Raw genomic sequence first — 24,349 nt, 5'->3', positions numbered from 1 at the left:
CCAGGCAATAAAAACAAACAGAAAACAGAAATTGCTGGCAAACCTTGGCAGGTCTGCCAGCTTCTGTGGGAAGAAAACAGAGTTAATGCTTCAAGTCCAGTGATTCTTCATCTGAACTGATAGCAGCAAGGAGAAGGTGGTGTTTGTGCTGAAGGTGAAGTTTGGGGAGGGGGTGAGGCTAAAGTGAGATGTGAGGAGTCATGGAGCGCAGAGAGAGAGAGAGAGAGAGAGAGAGAGAGAGAGATATGAAAGGGATAGGTAAAACAAGAGGATTATGAATGCCAGGCCAAAACAGAAGAGAAGCTGAAATAGTGATAATGAGAGCTGAGGCTAGCAGAGAATGAGTAATCTGTGCTGAAAGCAAACCATATTAACGGGATAATAGGCCTGAAAGTAAGTGAGAATGGATTGGTTGTGCTAAAAGCAATCCATGTCATGACAGGAATGGGTGTGGGGATGAGTAAAAGACATAGATGGATGGAATCAAGCTCTAAATTTATTGAACTTTTAAGTTGTTGAATTAAAGTTGTTGAATCCCAGAGGTGCAGGGGACCCAAATGGAAAATGAGTGGTCTCCTCTACACTGGGGAGATGAAATGCAGACTGGATGACATTTTGCAGAACACACCCATTTTGTCCACAACAATGACCCAACGGTTTCAGTCACATGCCACTTTAACACACTGTTGTGTTCCCACTCCAACACGTCTGCAGTGTTTTAGCAAGCTTCAGTGCAAGTTTGAAGAACGACATCTCATTTTCCTCTTGGGAACCCCATAGCTCAATCCTGGAATTCGTCCCAAGGGCATTGTGGGTCTACCTACAGCACATGGTCTCCAGTGGTTCAAGAGGACAGCTCAACACCACCTTCTCAAGGACAACGAGGGACAGGCAATAAATACTGGCCCAGCCAGTGACACCCACTTCCTACTCAAGAATATGAATAAAACCTTGGATGATATGATAATTTGGTGACATAAAAGTAATTGTAAAATTTTACAGCAATGTACTTTGATGAGATTCTTTCTTCATTTTATACTAATCTTCTGGGGTTTCTGCGCTTCACTCTTCTGTTTCTAATAAATGTCCTCTGTGGAAATTGTTTGCCCAAGTGAAAGTGGTTTTGCCCAAAATCATTTGCAAAGTGGTATGAGATGAACAGCATGCTTACACAGGGAAGTACAGTACTCATTTTCTGAAATATTAGAAATATGATATTTTACATTCTAATCTTAATAATGGATGTACAGGACCTGATTTAGTCTAAATCCCTTTGCATCTTATATTCACAGTTTTAAATTAAGTTTAACTCCAAGAAATAAAAGGTCTTCATGAATGCCAAGTTGTAAATATGTGAATAACAGTATCTTTTCAAAGCAGCAAAGCTTCAGAGCTTCCTGACCTCTGTAGAAGTTGTAGAATGTATCTTGTTTATATATCACTGGTTAGGGAGATCTCATAAGTCATAATTGGCAAATGGGAAACAGTGTTAACATCAACGTAACATTGTGATATCCAGCAGAAGAATCAGACCGAATCTCAACTCCTTAAAAATACAGGCTGCTTGGGTTCTGCGAGATTTGAAACTATGTAATGAACAAAACTGCTCCAGCACACTTCCAACCTGCCCACATTTGTGTTCAACGGACATAGGGCAAAGAGCAGACAGTCAGTCTCTTCCCCGGGAACAAATTCCATATGGGGGTCTGTGCTAATTGTTGCCCTGGTACTTATTGATGTGTATACGCCTCCCCATTATACTACTTCGCACTTACATCATTTTTTTCAGGGTGTTGCCAAAAATTAATTAATTATGTCTCGTAGGAACTAAATCTCTGTTTTTCATTCTTTCACTTTACTGAAATGTATCTTCTGTGAATAATGAGAACCCCTGTATTTCAATGATGCTGGCAGCCCGAAAATTAACTCCGGTTAGCATGGTTTTCAAAGCCTTAGAATACCCAACAGCTGAGGTGCTGTGATGGGAGCTTCAAAAACAATGCAGTTCCAGAAATAAAAGGCTTGTCCTGTGAGGAGAGATTGAATAGTTTAGGCCTAAACTCGTTTGAGTTTTGCAGAATGAGAGGAGATCTGATTTACGTATATAAGATGCAAAAGGGATTAACAAAGTATACAGAGGGCAGATGTTTCCCCTTGTGAGGCAATTTAAGATGAGCGGTCACAGTTTTTGAATGACAGGTAGCAGATTTAAAAGAAAGCTGAGGAGGAATTACTTCTCCCAAAGGGTTATAAGTCTGTAGAATTCACTACCCCAGAGTGTGGTGGACACTGGGACATGAAATAAATTTAAGGAGATAGATAGGTTTTTAATTAACATTAATTAGAAAGGTTGTAGGGAATGGGTAGGAGAGTGGAGTTGAGGTCAAGATGAGATCAATTATGATTGTATCAAATGGCAGAGCAGGTTCGAGGGGCTGACTGGCCTATTCTTGCTCCTGGTACTTATGGTCTGATGTAATATGTCTTTACCTGTGAGCCAGGAGGAGTAGAGGTAGTCCCAGTGGCCTCTTAGGCAACCCTTCAAATTAGATACACCTTCCCTCACCCCATACAAAGATATTTCCAATTGAACTTTGGTGACTTGGCATCTGATCCTGTTGTATCTGGGTATTGAGCTGATCCATCCCCAAAGTTGAGGGATCAGATCCCCCTCAACCAAGTTTGCAATGGAAATTGCTAGTTCCCTGACTACTCCTGTGGAATGCAGCCAACTGACAAGGAGCAAGGCCTGACAGTGTGTCTTTCAGGGGCAGGAGGGAAATGGGGAGTCCTATAGAAGGCAAATAAACATTTGATGGAGTTAAATTTGTAACTTTCAGCCCTGCTCCCAACTCACACCTGCCTGCAAAACTTCTACCTATCTAGAGCAGGTTCATTGAAATATGATTTTCTTTCACTGGGAAAACTCATGGTGTTATTACTTATCGGATAAGATCATAAGTCTTGAGAGGAAGGTGGGTTAAAATTATACAGTTATGGGTTCCAGTGTAAGCCACACTGATCAAGCAGGAAATGGCCTCTTCTTAGATGACAGAGAGGATGAATAAAGGAATGGGGTTTCAACCATCTCATTTCAGTTTCTGGTGGCAGCAAGCTCACAATATAAAATGCCTTGATATTGCACACCAGTTAATGTGAAATTGACCATCTCACCTCTGCCACAAGGGTAGCTGGTGTGGCAAATGGAAATATCACCTTTGTGCAGCATCAGAGGCTGCTGTGCATTTTGGGTTAATGTACAACTGTGGGACAGAGTTGAGACATCTTGAGCTGGATTCTGCTCCATGATTTGACAAAAGACAATAAGAAAGAATTCAGCAGTAAATCTTACCACTGATTGTATCCTCTATGGGCAATCGACAGCAGGAAATGGAGCTCCGGTAATCAGTGCAATTTCCCCTCAATCTTCCTCCATTTGAACAACTTCTCCAAACACCTCAAGGAAGGTGAAAAACTGAAATTTTAGTAATAAGGTAACTTTACAAAAGTACAAAACCAAGTGGACCAAATTAAATGTTTTATATTTCAATGTCCTCAAACTGTAAATAATGGTTATTTTTAAAATTTCACTCCACCCATAATTGAAATAGTAACTTAACTTGTGACTTTGCTTTATATCAGAGGAAGTACCAAAGCTACTGGATAGGTGTGTGAAATGACTTAGTACTACTATCATTATGATGCCACTAATTATTGAGACTTTATTTGGTAAAATTCATGTGTTCATAGAATCTCTATAGCCTGGAAGCAGGCCTTTTGGCCCATCAAATCCACTTTGACCCTCCAAAGAGAATTCCACCATACCCATCCCTGCATTGCGCATGGCTGATCCATCTAGCCCGCACATCCCTGGACACTATGGGACAATTCAGTGACAATTTGGTCGCTCCACCTAACCTGCACATTGTTGGTCTGTGGGAGAAAACTGGCGTGCCGGGTGGAAATCCACAAAGACACAAAGTCCACACAGACAGGAGCCCCAACTGTGGATTTGAACGCGGGTCCCTGGTGCTGTGAGGCATCAGTACTAATCACTGAGTCGTTCTGCCACCCACACACAGTGTATTACTTCACTGTCAATATAATGTTCAGCTAAACCCTTTCACTTCATCTGCAATAATAGTCTGGTATCATGATTTGGTCTGAAACATGCAGCAGATTTTCTCACAAAACTCCTCATGTCCCAAATTCCAATAACAATGAATAATGATGTAAACTGCCACCCAATAATGCTCAAGTCCTAATATCTCCAGAATGTAATTTCTTGAGCAGGACATAAAAAGCTATCAAATTTTCCACAAGTGTCTAATGATGGCAATTAAAAGCTTTTAAAGAGGAATCCTCGCTGTAAGCACATTTTTACTAAGTGAATCTCAAAAAACAATTGGGACCAGTTTTATACCTTGATTATTTCTGTTGATATGTTTAGCATTATTACTGGTCAGAACCACACACTGTGAACATTTTTAACTAATAATTTTAAAAATGTGATACAACTAAAAATGGCTGCAGATGTAAATTCAGTGAATGCCAGGAGAGAAAGATCCATAGAATGTTGTACCTAAGAGTCTGAGGCAAACTTCAAACAATAGCCCTTCAAGGGGTAGAAGAGATGAGACAGATGAGATTGACTGTGATCTCTTGCAAAAGTAACAAGAGGCAAGCCACCCCCACCCCTGCAGATTATATCCCAAACTGCAGATACATTTTGTGTTTTTCCCTTTGAAGAAGACACTAGGACAGAGGGTGAAAAGCAACTTTCAACCCTACTGGGTTGTGCTAATGGGAATGAACATTCTCTTGACTGATCTTTTAACAAGCTGTGAAAGTCGCAGATAAACAACAGTCACCAGTCACCCCTGTATTGCAGCTAAACCTTCAAGGCGGAGATCGACAAATTCTTGATCTCACAAGGAATCAAGGGCTACAGGGAGAGGGCAGGGAAGTGGAGTTGAAATGCCCATCAGCCATGATTTAAATGGCGGAGTGGGCTTGATGGGCAAAATGGCCTTACTTCCACTCTTATGTCTTATGGTCTTTTGGGCTTATAAACCCCATTTCTTACTCCAAGTGCTCAAAGTTAGCTAGTCAGCAGTCAGGTTAAAGGAAACCAGACAAAGCGAACTCTGTCTCATCCTGAGTACTGGTAATCATTCATAGCTGAAAGGAATCAGAGCAACAAAATCTCTACCAATCCACAAAACTAAGGATCATGAAAACAACTATGCAATGACCAACATCAGCACCGCCAGTAACCTCCATTGCAATGACCACTATATTCAAATATCCACCCTCAGCAACAACTCAGAGACTGATTATATAGAGATAGTTGGAATTGCTGATGCTGGAGAATCTGAGATAACAAGGTGTAGAGCTGGACAAACACAGCAGACCAATCAGCATCAGAGGAGCAGGAAAGCTGATGTTATGGGTCTGGGCCCTTCTGGCTTCACAGTGGGATTAAAATTGATTCAGAGATAGTAGGAACTGTCGATGCTAGAGAATCTGAGATAACAAGGTGTAGAGCTTGATGAATGCAGAAGGCCAAACAGCATCAGAGGAGCAGGAAAGCTAATGTTTTGGGTCTGGACCCCTACATCTTGAAGGGTCCAGACACAAAACACCAGCTTTCCTGCTCTTCTGATGCTGCTTGGCCTACTGTGTTCATCCAGCTCTACACCTTGGTATCACTGATCCATATATCTGTGTTTATTTTTACACTTTTACCTTGTTGGACCCCCTCCTTAATATTATTCTGTGCATATGTGTCTTGTACTATAAACTCTTCCCACTTCTAGTAATTAATAAATGAATCACTCTTTGTTATTTCAAGAAAGTCTGTTTAAATTTGTTCCTTTTAAAACAAGTTCATTTGAATCTAGGAGAAACGTATCCGCAAGTGAAGGGATCGATTTAAAAATTAACTTTGTTGTAACTTAGCAAGGAGTTGGGTGAATAATGAAGGAGAGCCAGTTCTTCCTTCTGTATCTGCAAGCTTAATGAATTGATGTACCCCAGCTGAAACTGTAACAAATTGAGGAACATTACCATGGTCTGGAAGTAACATTTACAAAATACTCCTCATTGACAGAATGAGTGAAAGTAACCATGAGGAGCTAGTTAATCCAACATTACAATGGAACTGAACTTCACTGGTAGAAGTGAAAATTTGACTACATCTGCAGCCATGTCATTTTAGCCATAATGAGTACAATTCAAATCCTTACATGACTTAAACAACAGTACCTCCCTTACAAATTTACCAGTGATATTAGCATTCATTGACTGACAGAAGATTGTGCAATGATTTGTAGACCCAAAAGTGTGTAAATTTCATCTTTAGCCATAACAGTTTAATTTTTGAAAAACTGACGCTGGAACATCCAATTTAAGGGCGTAACACTACATTACAAATAACGACCAACTCTTGATTATCTTAATGTTAAAAGCAATAGGCACACTAAATAAAGGCTATTTCTTCACTAATAGTGATAAGTAGCTAAAGTAAAAATTAGTCACAACAGTGTTTCCATTAAGAGTCATCTGCTGGGCTTCGTCATACTTAATTCGGATTTAATAACAGAATGAATTATTAAATAAGCTGTGATAGAATCATTGCTTTTCTGGTCCTTTTGATACTGTTACCCTCTTCAGGATGCAAGCAAATATGTTCTGGCAAATTAGTCATGTGTTTTATCAGAATATTCAACTGCACGTTACTTGCCATAATAGCAGTGGATGGCAACCAGACAACTCCTAACCTTCTGAAAAATATCTGACAGCTTCAGAAATGGGAGCAGTTGGCATGGTGACAGCAGAATGATGAAGGAATATCAATAGCTGGATGAAGAGCTCACAATCTCAGCAGATCTCTGACATTACAGAGTCATAGATTCATAGAGCACAGAAACGGACCCTTTGGTCCAACTCATCCATGTCGGCCAAGCTTTACATAAACTAGTCCCACTTTCCTGTGTTTGCCTCATGTCCCTCTAAATCTTTCCTATTCTTGTACTTATCCAAATGTCTTTTAAATGTTGTAACTGCACCTGCATCTTCCACTTTCTTTGGTAGTTTGCTCCACACAAGAACCATTCGCTCTGTGAAAAAGTTGCCCCTCAGATCCCTCTTAAATGTTTCTCCTCTCACCTAAAAAATATGTCCCCTGGTTTTGAATCCCCCCACCCTATGGAAAAACACCTTTCCTATTCACCTTATCTGTGATTCTCATAATTTTATGAATTTCTGTAAAGTCACCCCTCAACATCCAGTGAAAATAGTCCCAGCCTGTCGAGATTCTCCCTATAACTCAAACCCTCCTTTCCCAGCAATATTCTGGTAAATCTCTTCTGAACCCTCTCCAATTTAATAAATCCTTCCTCCAGCAGGGTGACCAGAACTGCACAGGGTACTTCAGAAGAGGCCTCACCAACATCCTGTACAACCTCAACATGATGTCCCAATTCCTCTACTCAGTGGTCCCAACAATGAAGGCAAGAGTGCTAAGTGCCTTCTTAACCACCCTCTGTATTTGCGGTGCAAGCTTCAAAGAATGATATGTGTCACTTTAGTCTGTGGTGTATAAGCAACATTATAGTTCACTGCAATGTGAATTTCAATTAGAGATGACAGCTTTTAAATTCACAATGATAAATTTGGAATAATAAAGATTCATGTTTATATATATATATATATAATATATATAAAGTATTCATAACTTGCTCCACCTGTTTGGCAACGGTTGTGGCTGTACCACATCTGCATACTATTTTGCTTCACTGACCCAGCTCAACTCTAATAGAAAAATTATTTTTAAAAAATTCTACACATGATGTATGCAGAGATTTTACATATCCCAGCTCTCTTGTAACAATCAAGAAACTGTCAAATCCATTTACCTGATAATCTGCAGGAGACAGGTTCTTCACCTGGCTGTCAAGTTGCTCTCACTTTAGTTTAAGAATGTCATCTGTTTTGTAATACCTCACGCCTTGAAATAAGCACAAGCCCAAATGTTCAGAATGGTCTGTGATTCCTTTTGGGTGATAAAAGCCTTTCGTAACATTTCTACAATTGTGGTGGATCTGGTAATTTGCAATTTTGATTAGTTTATTGCTCATTCCTTATTATCCTTCATTGTTATCGACCTAATCTTCCCAATTTCTATCCTTGTAGATTTATCCACTGGTTTTTGTATCCTGATTTTCTGCCTGCCACAAGTGGAAACAAAATCAAGCAAGTCTACCCATGCATAAAATTAAACATTGAACTGTGGATGTTGGACATCTGAAACAAAGATGAACTAGCTAGAGAAACTCAGCAGGTCTGGCAGCATCTGAAGAAAGAAAGCAGAGTTAACATTTCAAGTTTAGTGAAACTTCTTCAGAACAGCTCTGAACATGTGGGGGATCAATAGCGACAGGTTCAAAGGAAATACCAGGAAGAAAGATGAAGGTTCAGTGTGGTCACTTGATTATATCATGCTGAGTCTGTGACTCGCTGTGGCCAAGTTTGACCAACGTTTCCCGTCATGATCACCTGACTCCTAAATGTGAACTGCAAATGGAAAATGGTTGCATCAACACTAGGAGTGGGTGAAGTCAATGTTTTTTTTAAGCCATCCCCATATGCAGGCTCCAGTTGTGAGTGATGGGACCCCCTTCCACAGGCAATGCATTGATCAATGCTTGCAGAGTACAGGGTAAAGCCGTCACACCCTGTGTGTGAAATCCATCTGTGTAAATCCTGGACACAATCTTGTGATTGCAGGCTAGCCATAATCATCACTGTGAAGCAGAAATAATTACAGGCAACTTTAAAAGTGGCTAGCCAAAAGCCACAATATGGAACGAGAGTATATGAACTCCTGGGCTACACAACAGCATGGAACTGACTCCTCTCACCTTGAACTGCACATATTCTGCTATATGCTGTTGTATGCAATGATGCCTTTCTTGGATGATATGGAGCTGGGTGCACAAGGACTCAGTATTCATACATCTCTTTGAGAGTGGACTGGCACTGCATTCATCAGAATAACTTTTGAAGTTCCATATGAAGGCATTCCATTGCCCTCCTTTTCAGAAAGCTCCTTATCCCACTGTACGGAATATTTTGTTAAACTCTCACTTGCGAATGACGTGAGTGCTGACTGTTGCTGTCACTCAGGACCTGTTCTGTTTCTTATGCTCCTCACATGCAGGTTTATTGTAAGTGGATCCAGCCACTGCAAGGGTTACCATTGACATGATGAAGCGAAGGCACAGAGAAATGGAAGACGAACAGATGTGACAGGAAGCCCAGGAGCAACAGCAACTTCCAGCAGATTTTGAACAGGCTCCAAAAAAAGAGGTTGCAGCTGAAGATCCCCTCAGGATGTACAAGATGTACAGGAGGGCCGGAGTCAATGCCATTTCCTCCAGATGAGTGAGGTGCAGTGTCAGTACAGACTGAAGTGTCCCAGGGCATTGTCACTTAGCTATGCCAGGTGCATAGTGGGACCTGCAATCCGGAGCAGTGCGTGCCCATCCTATCCCAGTGGCTGTCAAAGCGATAGTTATTTATACATTTATACAACCAGCTTCTTCCAAACAGCCACTGGGAACCTGTGCAGGATCTCACTCAATTGTCCACTCACAATGTATCAAGGCTCTTACTGATACCATTTGAGCTGGATCATACCATTCCATCTCGTTTCCCCGTGATGGGGTCAGTGGTGCAGCCCAGGCAGCATGATTCTCTCACGTGGCTGGCTATCACCCCCAACCACCCCAGGTGCAGAGTGGGATAGATTGTACACACATTGTCACGTTGGGAGGGTCACATTATAACGCAATGGAGTTCGTCAAAAGGAAAGGTTTCCATTCCAATAATATGCAAGTAAGCTCTGATCATTAGTACCACCTCTTAGATGTTTGCATCAGGTACCCTAGCAGCTGCCATGATGCCTAGATCCTTGAGAGCTGTCATGTTCCTGCTGTTTTCGATGGCTCAGATGCCTTTACAAGGATGGTTATTGGGCAACAAGATCCACTTTCTGACCATGGCTGATGGCTTCACAACACAAAACGTGACAGAGGTGCAGCATAGATACACTGCCCATTCTTCAACTAGGCCCATCAAGGGGCTGACAAATGGCCTTCTGAAGATGAGAGTCTGATGCTTGGATCAGTCTGGAGAGGGCTTTGCAAACTTACTCTCTACAACTGGAGCAGAGAAAGAGGGAACATGATGGATGCCAAAGAGCAGGGGAGTAGGAACAGTATTCCAAGAAGGAGGATGAGAATATTGAGCAGAAGGAATATTACTTTCTCCAAGATACAGCACAGCAGCATCAGCTGCAACAAGCTAGGCAGGACTTAATTGATGCTCATGTCCAGCAGATGAGAGCTGGATGTAGTGATCATTCATTGGTTGTAAAATTATTCAAGCTCAAAAAGCGAGCAATCTGTTTCTTGAAAAGATTTGTTTTCTGTTGGCTTTTGTTGCCAAATAAAAGTGAGTAGCTTGAAACATTTGAAAACTTTCTTATATGTGATGGTCCTACATTCAACTGGGAGAAGATGCTTGGCCACAATAGGCATTGAGGAAAGACTAACAATGACTTTGATAGCATTGTAAAATGAGATGTAACAAAGGACCAATAAGCTATGTGGCTAGATACTTAAATAGCGACAAATGTAAGAATGTGCATTTGAATGTGAAATGAAGTGTCAGCCAAGCCATCAATGTGCCTGCATAGCACTGCTTAGTGGTTACTGTCCGATGTGATGAAGGGCAACTCCAGGCTGCCATCATGCAACCGGGGCATTCTGAAGTTCAAAGAAGGTGCTGATGCTCGGGATTCTGGGATATCCCCAAAATGGCAGGAACTTATGTCCATAACAAGTTGGAAAATAAGACGAGTGGATCCAGAAGGTCATGTTGCATGATTAATAAAGTGTGGGAGGATAGCATGAGAAAATTTGTCAGTCCTTGCAGAGTGAAACTTTCCATGTAAATCTCCAAAAGTACACTTAGCTGGTTTCTAATAAGCTTATGATCATGCTCCCCACACCTTCCCTGTCAAGGCCCCTCAGGATCTATTATGTTTCAATCAAGTTATCGCACAGGCTTTTGAACTCCAGTGAATGCAAACGTAGCCTATTCAACCCTTTCTCAATTTGATGCTTTTTTAAAGACCTTCCATCTCCCAAGAAAAAGTTCATGTATTCCTAATTTTATGCTTTTTGAAGTCCACTCCCTTTGTTCAAATCAATAAATTATTTACATTCCCGCAAGAATCCACAAAGCAACTAATAACAAAAAGGACAATTTGATAAGAAGTGGAATTAGGTATAAATGCACTGTGATGGTAGTTGACCTCATACTTGGATCATTTGGATCACAGCGACTTTTGTCCAAGACTTTTTTCAGCAATTATTCTGCACAATGTCAATGATTAGGAGGAGACAAAACAACATAATTGAATAAGATAATGGCATATCCAGATTTAATGTAACTGGGGAATATAGAAACTGGAGGAGATCACTTGGGTGCTCCCTAGCCAACTCTCACACTCATTGAGATCATGGCTGAGCTGCAACTGAACTCCTTACAACTGCATTTTACTCATATCCTTTAATACCTTTGGCTAACTAAAACCTATCAATCTCAGTTTTAAATTAGTATTTTTTATTCATTCATGGGTGTGCTACTGCAATCCATTTGCTTTGGGTAGAATGAGACAGTTTCAAGATTTTGATCCAGTGACACTGAAGGAACAGCGATATATTCCCAGTCTGGATGGTGAGTTACTTGGAGTGGAACCTGCAGGTGGTAGCATTCCTACGTAACTGCTGCCCTAGTCCTCCTAAGTGATGATGACCATGGGTTTGGATGGTGTTTTCTAAGAGGACCTGGTGAATTTCTGCAGTGCAAGTTGTAGACTGTACACATTGTTGCTGCCCCTTTATATTCTATCCCTCTGGACATGTAGTAGACAGTTCCATGAATCATTTAAATTATTTTCTGCAATGTAAGGGGCTTATTTTTACATCCATGTGACTGGAAGCTGTTACTGAAGAATTGTTTGTTGTTAACATTCTCCAGAAAAAAAATCAATAGATCAGCGATTCAGTGGTTGAGAACAATTGTCAGCTTGGATCACTTTCTGTCCTTCCACTTGTTACCTTCATGTCTAATTCATCATCAAGAAGGCATCCAGGCCTGAATGGAAATATCAGCTGCATCAGCACAGAATTGAGGAAGCTAAAACAGCAGGAAAAAGGCAGGAGAAAGTGGATGAGAAGTGTTTGAAGATTAAAAAATTACCTTTAAAGTCAAATGTCACCAAAAGAACCTTCAAAGTAATGCGGTGGTTTCAAACCAAAATAAACCTATCCCTTTATAAACAGTTGGTTACCAATCCATAAGTTAGTAGTCGATGAAAGCCTCTGTGAAGTGTTACACTGAACAGGCTAGAGTCAAAGATACAGTCACTGTAAAACCATTGATAAATGCAAAAAGGCATTCAAGATCTTCACTCTGTTTCATGTGAAAACTTTGAAATATATTCTTGGAGGCTCTGTTTGATCTGGTTTCTCAGCTAAAGGGGCAGCAGAGATGTTAAAATGGCCTAGCCCTCATTCTGGGACGGCAGTTCAAGCTTGTTACTTACTGCACACCCCACCCTTGCCCTGTGCTCACGTTCTGTGTTTAGATTGGGTAAATTGAGTTAAGTTTTATTCCTTTAGATTACAAAGCTGTGATGGAAGACCCAAGTGCAGGCTGAAAACAAAAGCGAAGATAGTTTGATGAGGAAAATAATAATTAGATGGAGTAATTACATATGATACTACCATCTAGTGTATAAGGGATAGGATTTTCAAATTAAAAGAATTATACTGTGTAATAGTTCTGACTGGCGAAAGGTACAGATAAGTTCCTATGAAAAGAGAAGCAGAACTATTGAGTGAATAAGAACTTTTAAAGATTGTTGCTCCTATTATTCTCCATTGATTCCTGGAACCTGTTAGTGACCTGAGATTAGATCTGGACCACTAATTCCACCTCAATTTTTCATTTACAGTGATGATTTCTTTTCCACTGTATGAAATTTTAAAAAGCCATTCAAGCTGCTTCAGTTCCATAATGTGCAAAATGAATTCAATACTCCCACAGCGAGGTGTTTAAATACAGTGCAAAGATAGAAAGGTTGGTAACGCAGAGCTAATTTATTTTCAGGCATATTATGGTGTATTTTTCATACCACACAAATGTATGGAAGTTTGGTTTCATTATATCTGAGAATATCATAAGACATGGGCCAGGATTATTTAGAGGTGGCAGAGATCCTATTGTTGGGGATTGTAACATGACCCCAAGGAAGTAGGCAGTGGGACTGGGCTGCGTTTAATGTACAGTGCCCAAATAAGCGGATCCTGCCAGGGGCCCCAATTAAGAGAGTTGTCTGGCCTGGCGCTCCACAGCGCTGACAGCCCAATAGGTGAGCTAGGCAGCATCACCAGGAGCAGTGGCCATTTGGACACATCAGAGGAACAGATGAAAGAAAATAAGAAGCATGAGCAGCAGAACACCATTCTGGCCCTCAAACCACTCCATCAGTCAATGGGACTAGGGCTGAGCTACTTCAACATCATTTTCCTGCACTATCCCTGTATCCTTGTTTTCAAAATATAGAAATCTATCAATCTCAATCTTGGACATACTCAGCAATTGAGTTTCCCCAACACTCTAGGACAGAGAATATTGAAGATTCACTTTCCTCTGTGTAAAGAATTTTAATTTCACCACACTCCTAAATAGACTACTTTTTAGTTTGGTACTGTGCTGCTGGTTCTAGATTCCCCAAAAAGTTACGTTTGTTTGTTTGAATGAAGTTACCCTCTCATTCTTCTAAATTCCAAAGAATAAAGGCCCAGTCTGTTTAAGCTTTCCCCTTAGAACAACACTTGTCATGAATTTGATGCATTCCCTCTATAGCAAGTATATATTTCTGTCGTTGAGGAGACCGATACTGCACACAGTTCTCCAGGCGTGGTCTCACCAATGTTCTATAAAATTGTAGTTGACATCTTCACACCTATACTCAAATCATTTTGTAATGAAGGCCTACAGACCATCTGCCTTCCTGTTTGCTGTACATACATTTTAACTTTCACTGACTCATGAACAATGACACTCAAGTCTCTTTGAAGTTCAATACCTCCCAGCTTCTAACCATTTAAGAAATATGCTTTAGCTACATTGTGCATCATTGTATTCTCACCCAGGGATGGCCATCTTTAAAGACAGGGAAGTGGAATCTGGGGAGGTCGGGGGTCATTAGGAAAGCCTGGTGTCAGAGGTAGCCCAGAAAATGCTTGAAAAGAACTTTAAAACACATAATAAACATTGCAGAGATCAGCTTGCTTGTTGGAAATGTACAGTTAATGGCAGGGTGAGAAATATGGCTAAAGTAGTGGCGGTGTGTACCATACAAAATCAACTGAGGAAATTCACCAAGACCCTTTAGACACCACCTTCCAAACTACAACAACTTCTATCTAGAAGGACAAAGGCAGCAAGCACATGGGAAATGCATCTTTTGCTCATTTCCCTCCAAGTTCTTCACAATCTTGGCTTGGAAGTGTATCGCCGTTCCTTCACTGTCTATGGGTCAAAATCCTGGAACTCCCTTCCTAATGATAGTGTGGGTCTACCCTCAGCAAATGGACTGCAGCTGGTGAAGAAGACTGCTCACCACCACTTATTTCAGGGGCAACCAGCAGTAGCAATAAATGCTAGCCCAACCAGTGATGCACCCCCACATCCCTGAATAGATAAAAAGCAAACTCAAAGAGAATAGAGGTACCAAAACAAAACATAACAAGAGGCCAAAGAAATGGACAATGTTTTATCGGTAGTCTGGAATCTGCAGAAGGACCTGAAAACCTCAATGAACTTTGATGGCACACCATCAACAGCAGCACAGACTCAACTTGATCCAAACCTAAAATTAAAGGCTGACAAATCCTACCACCGGCAACAAGGGGACATGAGACTGTGATGGGTGATGGCTATTATACCAAGTAACATGTTAGAAAAGGGCCTGAATTTACAGTGTTGATGATGGAAAAAATTCACCAATCTTTACCACTGCACCACTGAAACTTAAGGAATTATGATAGGGATACAGAGACCAAGATACCCATTTAATGCCTGCCAGCCTGTGATGCAACTTAGAAATTTAAGATCTTGGCTGGGGCTAGATTTAGACTATGGTGTAGTATTTTACAAGTATTTTCATCAAGCACTTATTGTATGGATTTAACATAAAGCTAGTTCACATTATACGAAGCAAGTTTTTCTTTTAAAAAGTACTCCATTATTCGAAACATATCAGAAGTTCATTCAATTTCACCATTCTCATAACATTCCAATATCATGTACGGTGATAGATACAATTGCGAGCCTAAGTATTTGTATTTCTGCACAAAATGTTAGGCAACAATGTCAGAGTGCAGCTGGATAGAAATACAAGCTGCACAAAGCATCTACATTAAATATGCTGACCCTGGCAAATGAGCCATGTTCTGCAACTTCTGTTGGCTTTCGTAGCTGTAGAAGACTTTTGCAGATTGTCATCAGTCACTACATTAATTGTCTCTTCTGCTGCTAATAACTACCATGAAATGCTCTCTTAAGCATAGGTCCCACCATAAGAATCCCACTCAAACATCATGCGGTCAAAAAGTACTATGATTCAGGTTAATACAATATTATGTTTACATGACTATTTTATTAGCTTTCTGAATACTTTCTGCCAGTGTACTGAATATTAATTATATCAGGGGAATTAGGATGTGTTACAGCAATGCAGTATGAGGGAACTGAGCAGAATGAATATACTGATATAAAATAAGAAAATAACTAAGTAAGTGAACCTACTTACTGATGTTAATTAAGCTTCCTCATAAAAATTAAGCTCAGAAATGTTTCCAAGCCACCATGATCCCTTGATAAGGTAACAAAGAGGACAAAAGTATTCAAATTTACATTAAAGATAAACCAACTGTTCTGACTGAACTTTTCAAACTTCACTTTCTTTTCAAATTATTTGATTCACAAAATCTATCAGTGAATTGCACCTCCTGATGATAAAACACAGCCCAGCAATTAATTTTCTCCATGGTAGATTTACAGTATGTCATCAGTCTCACATGACAGAAAGTATGACTTGCAAATCAACCTTCATGAGGGTTAAGGCTAAGCCAATTAAATCACAATTACTTAGTTACAGAAGCAAATGCTCTGGCCACAAAAATCTGCAGGGGCCACTTTCTCACTGCTAGAAGTGCCCTTTTGCCTGTAAAATGGTTCCCATAGGGTCTGTACTCATTTTTCGGTGCTGACTGCACTGGGTGCCATTTTGGAGAACATGGTGTCATGCACACGGAGATCATTAGCCAGACACCTGCAGGGTAGGCAGGTTGTGGCATCAGCCAGCGCTGTAACTGTGGAGCTCAACAAAGCAGCGAGCACCTTGTGATCACCTGGCAGAACTGCTCTAATGTTCAGAAGCAGCAAGACCTTTCCAGCAGCACTGTTTCAACAACTTCCGTATGAAACACTTCTTATACACACTTAATGTAAAGCTAGAAGAAACATGCACACCATAAGGAGGATTTATTTTTTAGTTTAGTTATTGATTTTTGTATTGATTACTACCATGGAAGGGATTTTTTTTAGGTTGGCCGATTTTTGAATGTTGACATTGGTGAAAGGGGTTTTTGCTGACTTAAAGGATTCCAGGCAAACCTGTCACTCTGAGACGTAGATGTCCTACAGAAACATAGAAAATGGAAACAGAAGTGGGGCATTCAGCCCTCCACCTCCCCTGCCATTCAATATGATCATGATTGATCATCCAATTCAGCACCCTACTCCCATTTTCACACCATATCCTTCAATTCACCCTTAGGGTGAAGAACTCCTTCTTGAAATCATTCAATATTTTCGGCTTCTGGCCACTGGCTTCTGTGGCTGAGAATTCCATAGGCTACCACTCTTTGGGTGGAAAGATTTCTCCTCATCTCAGTCCTAAATGGCCTACTCTGTACCCTTAAACTGTAAGCCCTGATTCTGTTGTGGTGTTCATTATCTTTGGATGACAGCAGCACACAGACAATGAGGCAAAGTAGCTTTGATCAAGAATATCTGTTGAACAGAGAGGATCAGGACAGAAAGAAAGGCTTTCTGCTGGAGGTCATAGCCACACAGTGTTCAGGAAGCAATTTGTCATCTGAATTTTAGTGTGTCACACACCTCTGATGCACTAAGATGACTTTCACTGAAATTTTTCACCATCCAGAGCCATAAATATGGCCGCAGAGCAGGATGAAGATGCAATTACTAGTGGCCATGTTGAGTACTGTGATGTAGACAGTAAATATATTTGTTGCAAGCTTCAGTTTGATTTTTCAGTTGTAAGCTGTAGGGTTTTTTTGTGTATTTGAAATTAAATAACTGTAAGCATTTGTGTAGCTGCAATGATTTATTTTTAAAACAATTTTTGAGGCCTGTCTTTAGAGTGAATGGGTTAGTGTGCACATTAACATTTTTTTTATCTTAGGTCATTCAGTGACCCAGCAAGCCAAATAATGGACTTACAAGGTTTGTTCGAGACATCTGGAACTTGGCTCTTTTAAACTTAGAGAAAACACTAATAGCACAGGGGGAGAGATAATTGATTTCAGTTTTACCTTGAGTTTTGAACAGGCCTGTGAAGTCTTTGGAAGACTATGGCTGTATAGACCAATGTTCCTAAGAAAGGAAGGGTATATACTGAGCTAGATTATATTAGAGTGAAGAGTTTAGAGTTAGTCTCAGACCATGAGTGTTTGGATGAAACCCTGAAGAGATTATTTAAAGTTAAGTACACTTAAGCTCAGTAGTATGATAGCTCCAGTTTGAAGTTAACTACAATTCCAGTCTAAAGGTTGAAGTCACACATAACTTAGTTGTACTGAAGTTTTTGATACAGGGACACCAGCGTGAGTATTGTTGGGCAGTGATTTGGGGTCCTGTGCTGGAAATACGTTTTGAGTACTGTACAAATGCTAACTTTTGCCTTTCAATTTATGAAGGAGTGTTTTCAGATTAATGGGATTATACTTTTACTGCATATTGAGAAATCTTTGAATTTTTATTATAAGATGGTGGTCTGATTTATTCTATTTTGTCCTTATTTCTTTTGTTAAATGAATTTCTATTTTATTGTGAAAGCAAAATCTGCAGCATCATGTGCTTATGTTTTAGTGAGATGCCACTATTAGAATCAAAATAAATCCAAATATGATCTGCCAAGCCAGTTTTCTGTCTGGAATATGACTTACCATTTGAGATCATAACACTGGCAATGTACTTTAATGCACCAGGACTGAAACATTTGCAACATCTCCCAGTTTGCCATCCATTGTTGGATAAGGGAAGTCATTGAGGTCCTGTGTTCCAGACAGGGATGCATTTAATTCACTCCAGCTTAGGCTGTAGAAGGCACAGTAGCATGCAGCTTCATGTGTACTTATTACAGGAACCCCATGCACAGGGTATCATTCAGTGTGTGCCCTTCATTTTTCAGGCTCATGTCAATTCTGAGATGTAAGGATATTCCATTTCCTCAACATCTTGCAACCTTATACAGCAGAGCATGTGATTCAATGCCTGCTATCCTGGCAGGAGCCATGATGCCTACACTTTGCATAAGGTTGCTGTGTCTGCTACATTTGAGCAATAAGCAAAAACTTGCCGGGAAACAGAGACTAAACATGTGGCTTCCAAGATAATAAAGTGTGGAGCTGGATGAACACAACAGGCCAAGCAGCATCTCAGGAGCACAAAAGCTGACGTTTCGGGCCTAGACCCTTCATCAGAGAGGGGGATGGGGAGAGGGAACTGGAATAAATGGGGAGAGAGGGGGAGGCGGACCGAAGATGGAGAGAAAAGAAGATGGGTAGAGAGAAGTGTATAGGTGAGGAGGTAGGGAGGGGATAGGTCAGTCCAGGGAAGACGGACAGGTCAAGGAGGTGGGATGAGGTTAGTAGGTAGGAAATGGAGGTGCAGCTTGAGGTGGGAGGAAGGGATGGGTGAGAGGAAGAACAGGTTAGGGAAGCGGAGACAGGCTGGGCTGGTTTGAGGATGCAGTGGGGGGAGGGGTCGAGCTGGGCTGGTTTTGTGATGCAGTGGGGGGAAGGGAAGAGCTGGGCTGGTTTTGGGACGCAGTGGGGAAGGGGAGATTTTGAAGCTTGTGAAGTCCACATTGATATCATTGGGCTGCAGGGTTCCCAAGCGGAATATGAGTTGCTGTTCCTGCAACCTTCGGGTGGCATCATTGTGGCACTGCAGGAGGCCCTTGATGGACATGTCGTCTGAGGAATGGGAGGGGGAGTTAAAATGGTTCGCGACTGGGAGGTGCAGTTGTTTGTTGCGAACCGAGCAGAGGTGTTCTGCAAAGCGGTCCCCAAGCCTCTGCTTGGTTTCCTCAATGTAGAGGAAGCCACACCAGGTACAACGGACCCCAAGCCTCCGCTTGGTTTCCCAATGTAGACCCCAAGCCTCCAGTCCCCTTCCTCCACTGCATCACAAAACCAGCCCAGCCTGTCTCCGCTTCCCAAACCTGCTCTTCCTCTCACCCATCCCTTCCTCCCACCTCAAGCCGCACCTCCATTTCCTACCTACCACCTCATCCCGCCTCCTTGACCTGTCCGTCTTCCCTGGACTGAGCTATCCCCTCCCTACCTCCTCACCTATACTCTCCTCTCTACCTATCTTGTTTTCTCTCCATCTTCGGTCTGCCTCCCCCTCTCTCCCTATTTATTCAAGCTCCCTCTCCCCATCCCCCTCTCTGATGAAGGGTCTAGGCCCGAAACGTCAGCTTTTGTGCTCCTGAGATGCTGCTTGGCCTGTTGTGTTCATCCAGCTCCACACTTTGTTATCTTGGATTCTACAGCATCTGCAGTTCCCATTATCACTAAACATGTGGCTCTTGACTTCAGTACAGATTGCATAAACGCATGGCAAACACGCATAAAATCGAAGGAGTGCCGCCACATAAAATGAGATTGAGAAGATCACTGAAGTGCTTATGCGTTGCAGCATTCAAGCATTCAGCAGAACATGTGTCACAATTTGCTGTAGACTGTTATATGCTGCAAAACTTCATCACCATTAGGGCATAGCCAGCTATATAAGGTGGCCAGCTGATGCGGAGGAGGAAGAAGTCAAGATCTTTCCAGCAGAGACTTTCTCTGGCCTTGTTCTTTGTGATTGCCTCATCCAACAAAAATTATGGTTCCTCATTTACAAATACCCCGCCACCTTGTCTTTCCACTGTTACTGAGGATCACAGCATCCACTTGGATCAGAATGCAAAATGTAAAAGCCATCACAAAACAAACATTCCACCTCAAACCAAACATTGCAATATTGTATACAAACTGGTTTTCAACCAAGCACTCCCTTGTGCCTGTCTTGTGCATTGGATGATCCTCAAGCCATTCTACACATGCAACCCTGCACAAAGGCTGCTGTCTAGCAGTAGGGAAGACTGAAGACTGCCACTGTTGGGTCACCTAAAACTATAAGGTCCAAGTTGGAACTGTACCACCTCACATGGGTGAGCAGTGTGGGAGCTGGCTGACTGACAGTCAGTAGAGCAGGAAGAGTGAAGTTCATTAACTGATTGATGATGATTACTGACATCCTCATATTTGATACTGCAGTCATATCCTTGGGCTGATGGCTCAATAACACCAACAGTGTGTTGGCAGATAGATTGTTGGACTGCTGTTTAATCCACAGCTATGATGCCAGCAGTATGAAACTTGATTGCAACAAACTGACCATACAAGAGTTCCAAGCAACTGTGGCAACAAAGAACTTCCTCTGTTCAGCACCAAGTGTGAATGTAATGTTACCCAGGAAACAAGGGACCTTAACTTCCCACATATCCTTCTGCCCCCTTTAACCCTTGGAATAGCTTTCTTTAATTCACTCGTGGGATGTAGGCTATGCTGGCTGGCCAGCATTTATTGCTCCCATCTAGTTGCTCTTGAGAAGGTGGTGGTGAGCTGATTCCTCAAACCACTATAGTCCACGTGCTGTAGGTTGAGCCACAGTGCCCTTAGGGACAGAATTCCAGAATTTTGACCTAGCGACAATGAAGGAATGATGATATATTTCCAAGTCAGGATGGTGAATGGCGTGAAGGGGAACTTGGAGGGGGTGGTGTTCCCATTGTCTGCTGCCCTTGTTCTTCTAGATGGAAGTAGCTGTGGGTTTAAAAGGCATTGTCTAAGGATTGTTGGTGAATTTCTGCAGTGCATCTTGCAGACAGTACACACTGCTGCTAATGAGTGTCAGTACTAGAAGGAGTGGATATAGTGCCTATCAAGCAGGATGCTATGTCCTGCATGATGCCAAGTTTCCTAAGTGTTGTTGAAGTTGCACTCATCCAGGTAAGCGGGGACTATTCCTTCACACTCTTGATGTGTTCCTTGTAGACAGTGGTCAGGTTTTGAGGAGTCTGGAGGTGAGTTACTCACCGAATGTTCCTAGCCTTTGACCTGCCCTTTCCATACAATCTCTATAGTGTGGAAAAAGCCATTGGCCCAACAAATCCACACTGACCCTCTGAAGAGCATCCCACCCAGACCTATTGCCCTACCCTATCCCTATAAACCTTCATTTCCCATGGCTAATGCCCCAAACCTACACATCACTGAATACTATGGCTAATTTCGCAGGTCCAATCCATCTAAATTGCCCATCTTTGGACTGTGGGAGGAAACCAGAGTACCCAGCGGAAACTCACACAGACACTCTTCTGGAACCTATGTTTACAGAGTAAGCCTACTTGAATTTATGATCAATTTTAACCCCCAGGATGTTGCGAGTGGGTGATTCAACGATAGTAACACCATTGAATGTCAAGAGGCAATAGTTAGATTGTCTCTAATTGGAGATGGTCATTGCCTGGCATTTGTGTGGTACTAATGTTACTTGCCACTTGTCAGCCCAATCACGTGTATCGTCCAGATCTTGTTGCATATGAGCACGGACAGGTTCAGTATCTGAAGAGTTGTAAAGGATGCTGAACATTATGCAATCATCAGCGAACATCCACAGTTTTGATGTAATGATGGAGGGATGGTCATTGATGAAGCAGTGAAAATATTCCAGGACACTACGCTGAGGAATTGTGCAGAGATGTCCTGGAACTGAGATAACTCATCCTCAACAACCATAACCATCCTCCTATATGCTTGATACGATTCCAATAGATGGGACTTTTGCCCCGGTACCCATTGATTCCAGTTTTGCTAGGGCTCTTTGCTGCCACACTCGGTCATAAGCAGCCTTGACATCAAGGACCGTCACTCTCACTTTACTTCTGGAATTCAGCTCTTTTGCTCATGTTTAAACCAAGGGTTGTGTGTTCACTGCAACTTACACAACAACTTGCAACTCAATCTTTGTTGTGACATGATTAGCAAGGAAGAATTCAATAACTAATCAAAGGATGAAAAATGCTTAATGTTTGTCATAGCCATTCATATGGAGCACGTCTACTGAAACCAATAAGAACAAAGGAAGAAAATCCATTTATTTTAAGTTACTCATTCTCCAGAAATAGCACGGCAATTTTTCTGAATTGTGACAATACTGCATATTCTGAGCATTCATGTAGGATTAGATGATAATACTCAGAATACAGCCCCATGGAATATTAATGAGAAGATAAACTCCATTAATGTAACGGGTGTTTCAATGCACATTTGCCTTATTGTTCTCACCTAATGAAGCTCACATAAACCCAGCAATGAATTATTGCAAATACAAAGACACTACAAACTGAATATCATGAACATATCCAACACATAAATACAAGAATGACACTCTGAAGTGAATTAGAACATGTCACCTGGTTGATATAATGAGTATTGACCTGATGCTATTTTTTAAAAAAAAGTAAAAACATCATTCATACAAATTTAGCAGTTACTGGATTCAGAATTTCATTGCGAAGGACGATTTGTCAACTTCAAAGAGAATGAAGTAATTAAGAAGAAGGCAGTCAAATCCCTTTGAAGTATGCAATTTAGAACTGGAAGCACAGACAAAGGGCTTTTCTTATTTAACACCCAACAGCTCATTCTTTTCAATACATAAAAGCTCAAAAAGAAAATTCGTCTCAATTTGTAACTTAACTCAAAGGTTACAGTTTGCCCTTATTGAGTACTGACAACTCATTAGGACTTTATGGCAGTCTAACAATCTGGTTGCATCTTTGAAGTGGGTGGTTTCCTTTGTTACAGTTTCTTTGGCTTTAGGCTACATGGAATAAAATGGTGAGAGTTAGATCTTCTATGGTGTCTGTCAAACAGGGCACTAAAATTCTATTTAGACTTTGTGACATAATCACAAATGGACTGTCTATGAAGGTTGCTGATTTTGGCAAGTAAAACCATCATTTGAAAATTTCCAATTTTCTAATCATGGCACGTACCTATTTCTTCAACTATTTACCAGTCATTGAGCTAAATTCTTGCTGCTGAGCTGCATTTTGGTACCTCAATAGATGGGAGATAATGAAAAATGCACAATGATCTGAATTAACATGGCTACTGACTTGATCTCAACACTGAATCTACCCGAAAGCCTATTTTAAAAACCTGTATATAAAAATTCAATCACTATCTCTCAAATGGAAAATTACTTAATGTATTAGACAGGATGTTTTTTAAAACTTCACTTCTCATTAATTCATAAACAAAGATGAGAAAGACTGTCAAGCCAAATGTACTCAATATTTCCACAATAGGTTCACAAAGCTAATTCCTAAAGGCAAGATTCCTAAGACTGGCTTGCCTCAACAAATAACATACCATACTTGCTGCTCCAAATTTCACTTGGCAATGCCTCTTCTATCTCAACAATGCCTGTTACGCATTCCAAATTATATTTTTGTGGTCGTCTGACTTTTTCAAAAAAAACAAAACTGTTAACTACAGCATCGTTACCATTACAGTCACATGTATAACTTCACCCAATGGATGATTCCCTCCTTAAACTCTGTTAATCTGCTAAATATGTGTTGACCTATTATAATACTAGGGGATCTCCTGTAATCTTGTTCACATACAGCTAGAGTGGAAATAGCTTTGCAGCTGAATTAGAGCACTTTTACATTCCAATGCTTGTGGTATCTGTTTCGTCCTTTTGAACCACTTGACAGATAACACCAGATGGTTCGCCCAGAGCAACCAGAATTCCAAGGGAAATGCTA

The 24,349-nt window shown here is 41.1% G+C and overlaps 1 long non-coding RNA gene across 1 annotated transcript in view; it reads right to left on the bottom strand.

Annotated features, from left to right (window-relative positions):
- LOC132210984 (uncharacterized) overlaps positions 1 to 24,081 on the bottom strand; it is a 60,621-nt gene extending 36,540 nt beyond the window's left edge. Inside the window, exon 1 of the long non-coding RNA XR_009447248.1 lies at positions 23,949 to 24,081. This is a non-coding gene — a long non-coding RNA (uncharacterized LOC132210984). The remainder of the gene's footprint in view (positions 1 to 23,948) is intronic.
- Between the last annotated feature and the right edge of the window lie 268 nt (positions 24,082 to 24,349).

The sequence above is a fragment of the Stegostoma tigrinum genome, chromosome 26 (assembly GCF_030684315.1).
Source record: "Stegostoma tigrinum isolate sSteTig4 chromosome 26, sSteTig4.hap1, whole genome shotgun sequence".
In the NCBI taxonomy this organism is placed as follows: Eukaryota; Metazoa; Chordata; class Chondrichthyes; order Orectolobiformes; family Stegostomatidae; genus Stegostoma; species Stegostoma tigrinum.
This window is presented reverse-complemented; position numbering and strand designations above follow the sequence as displayed.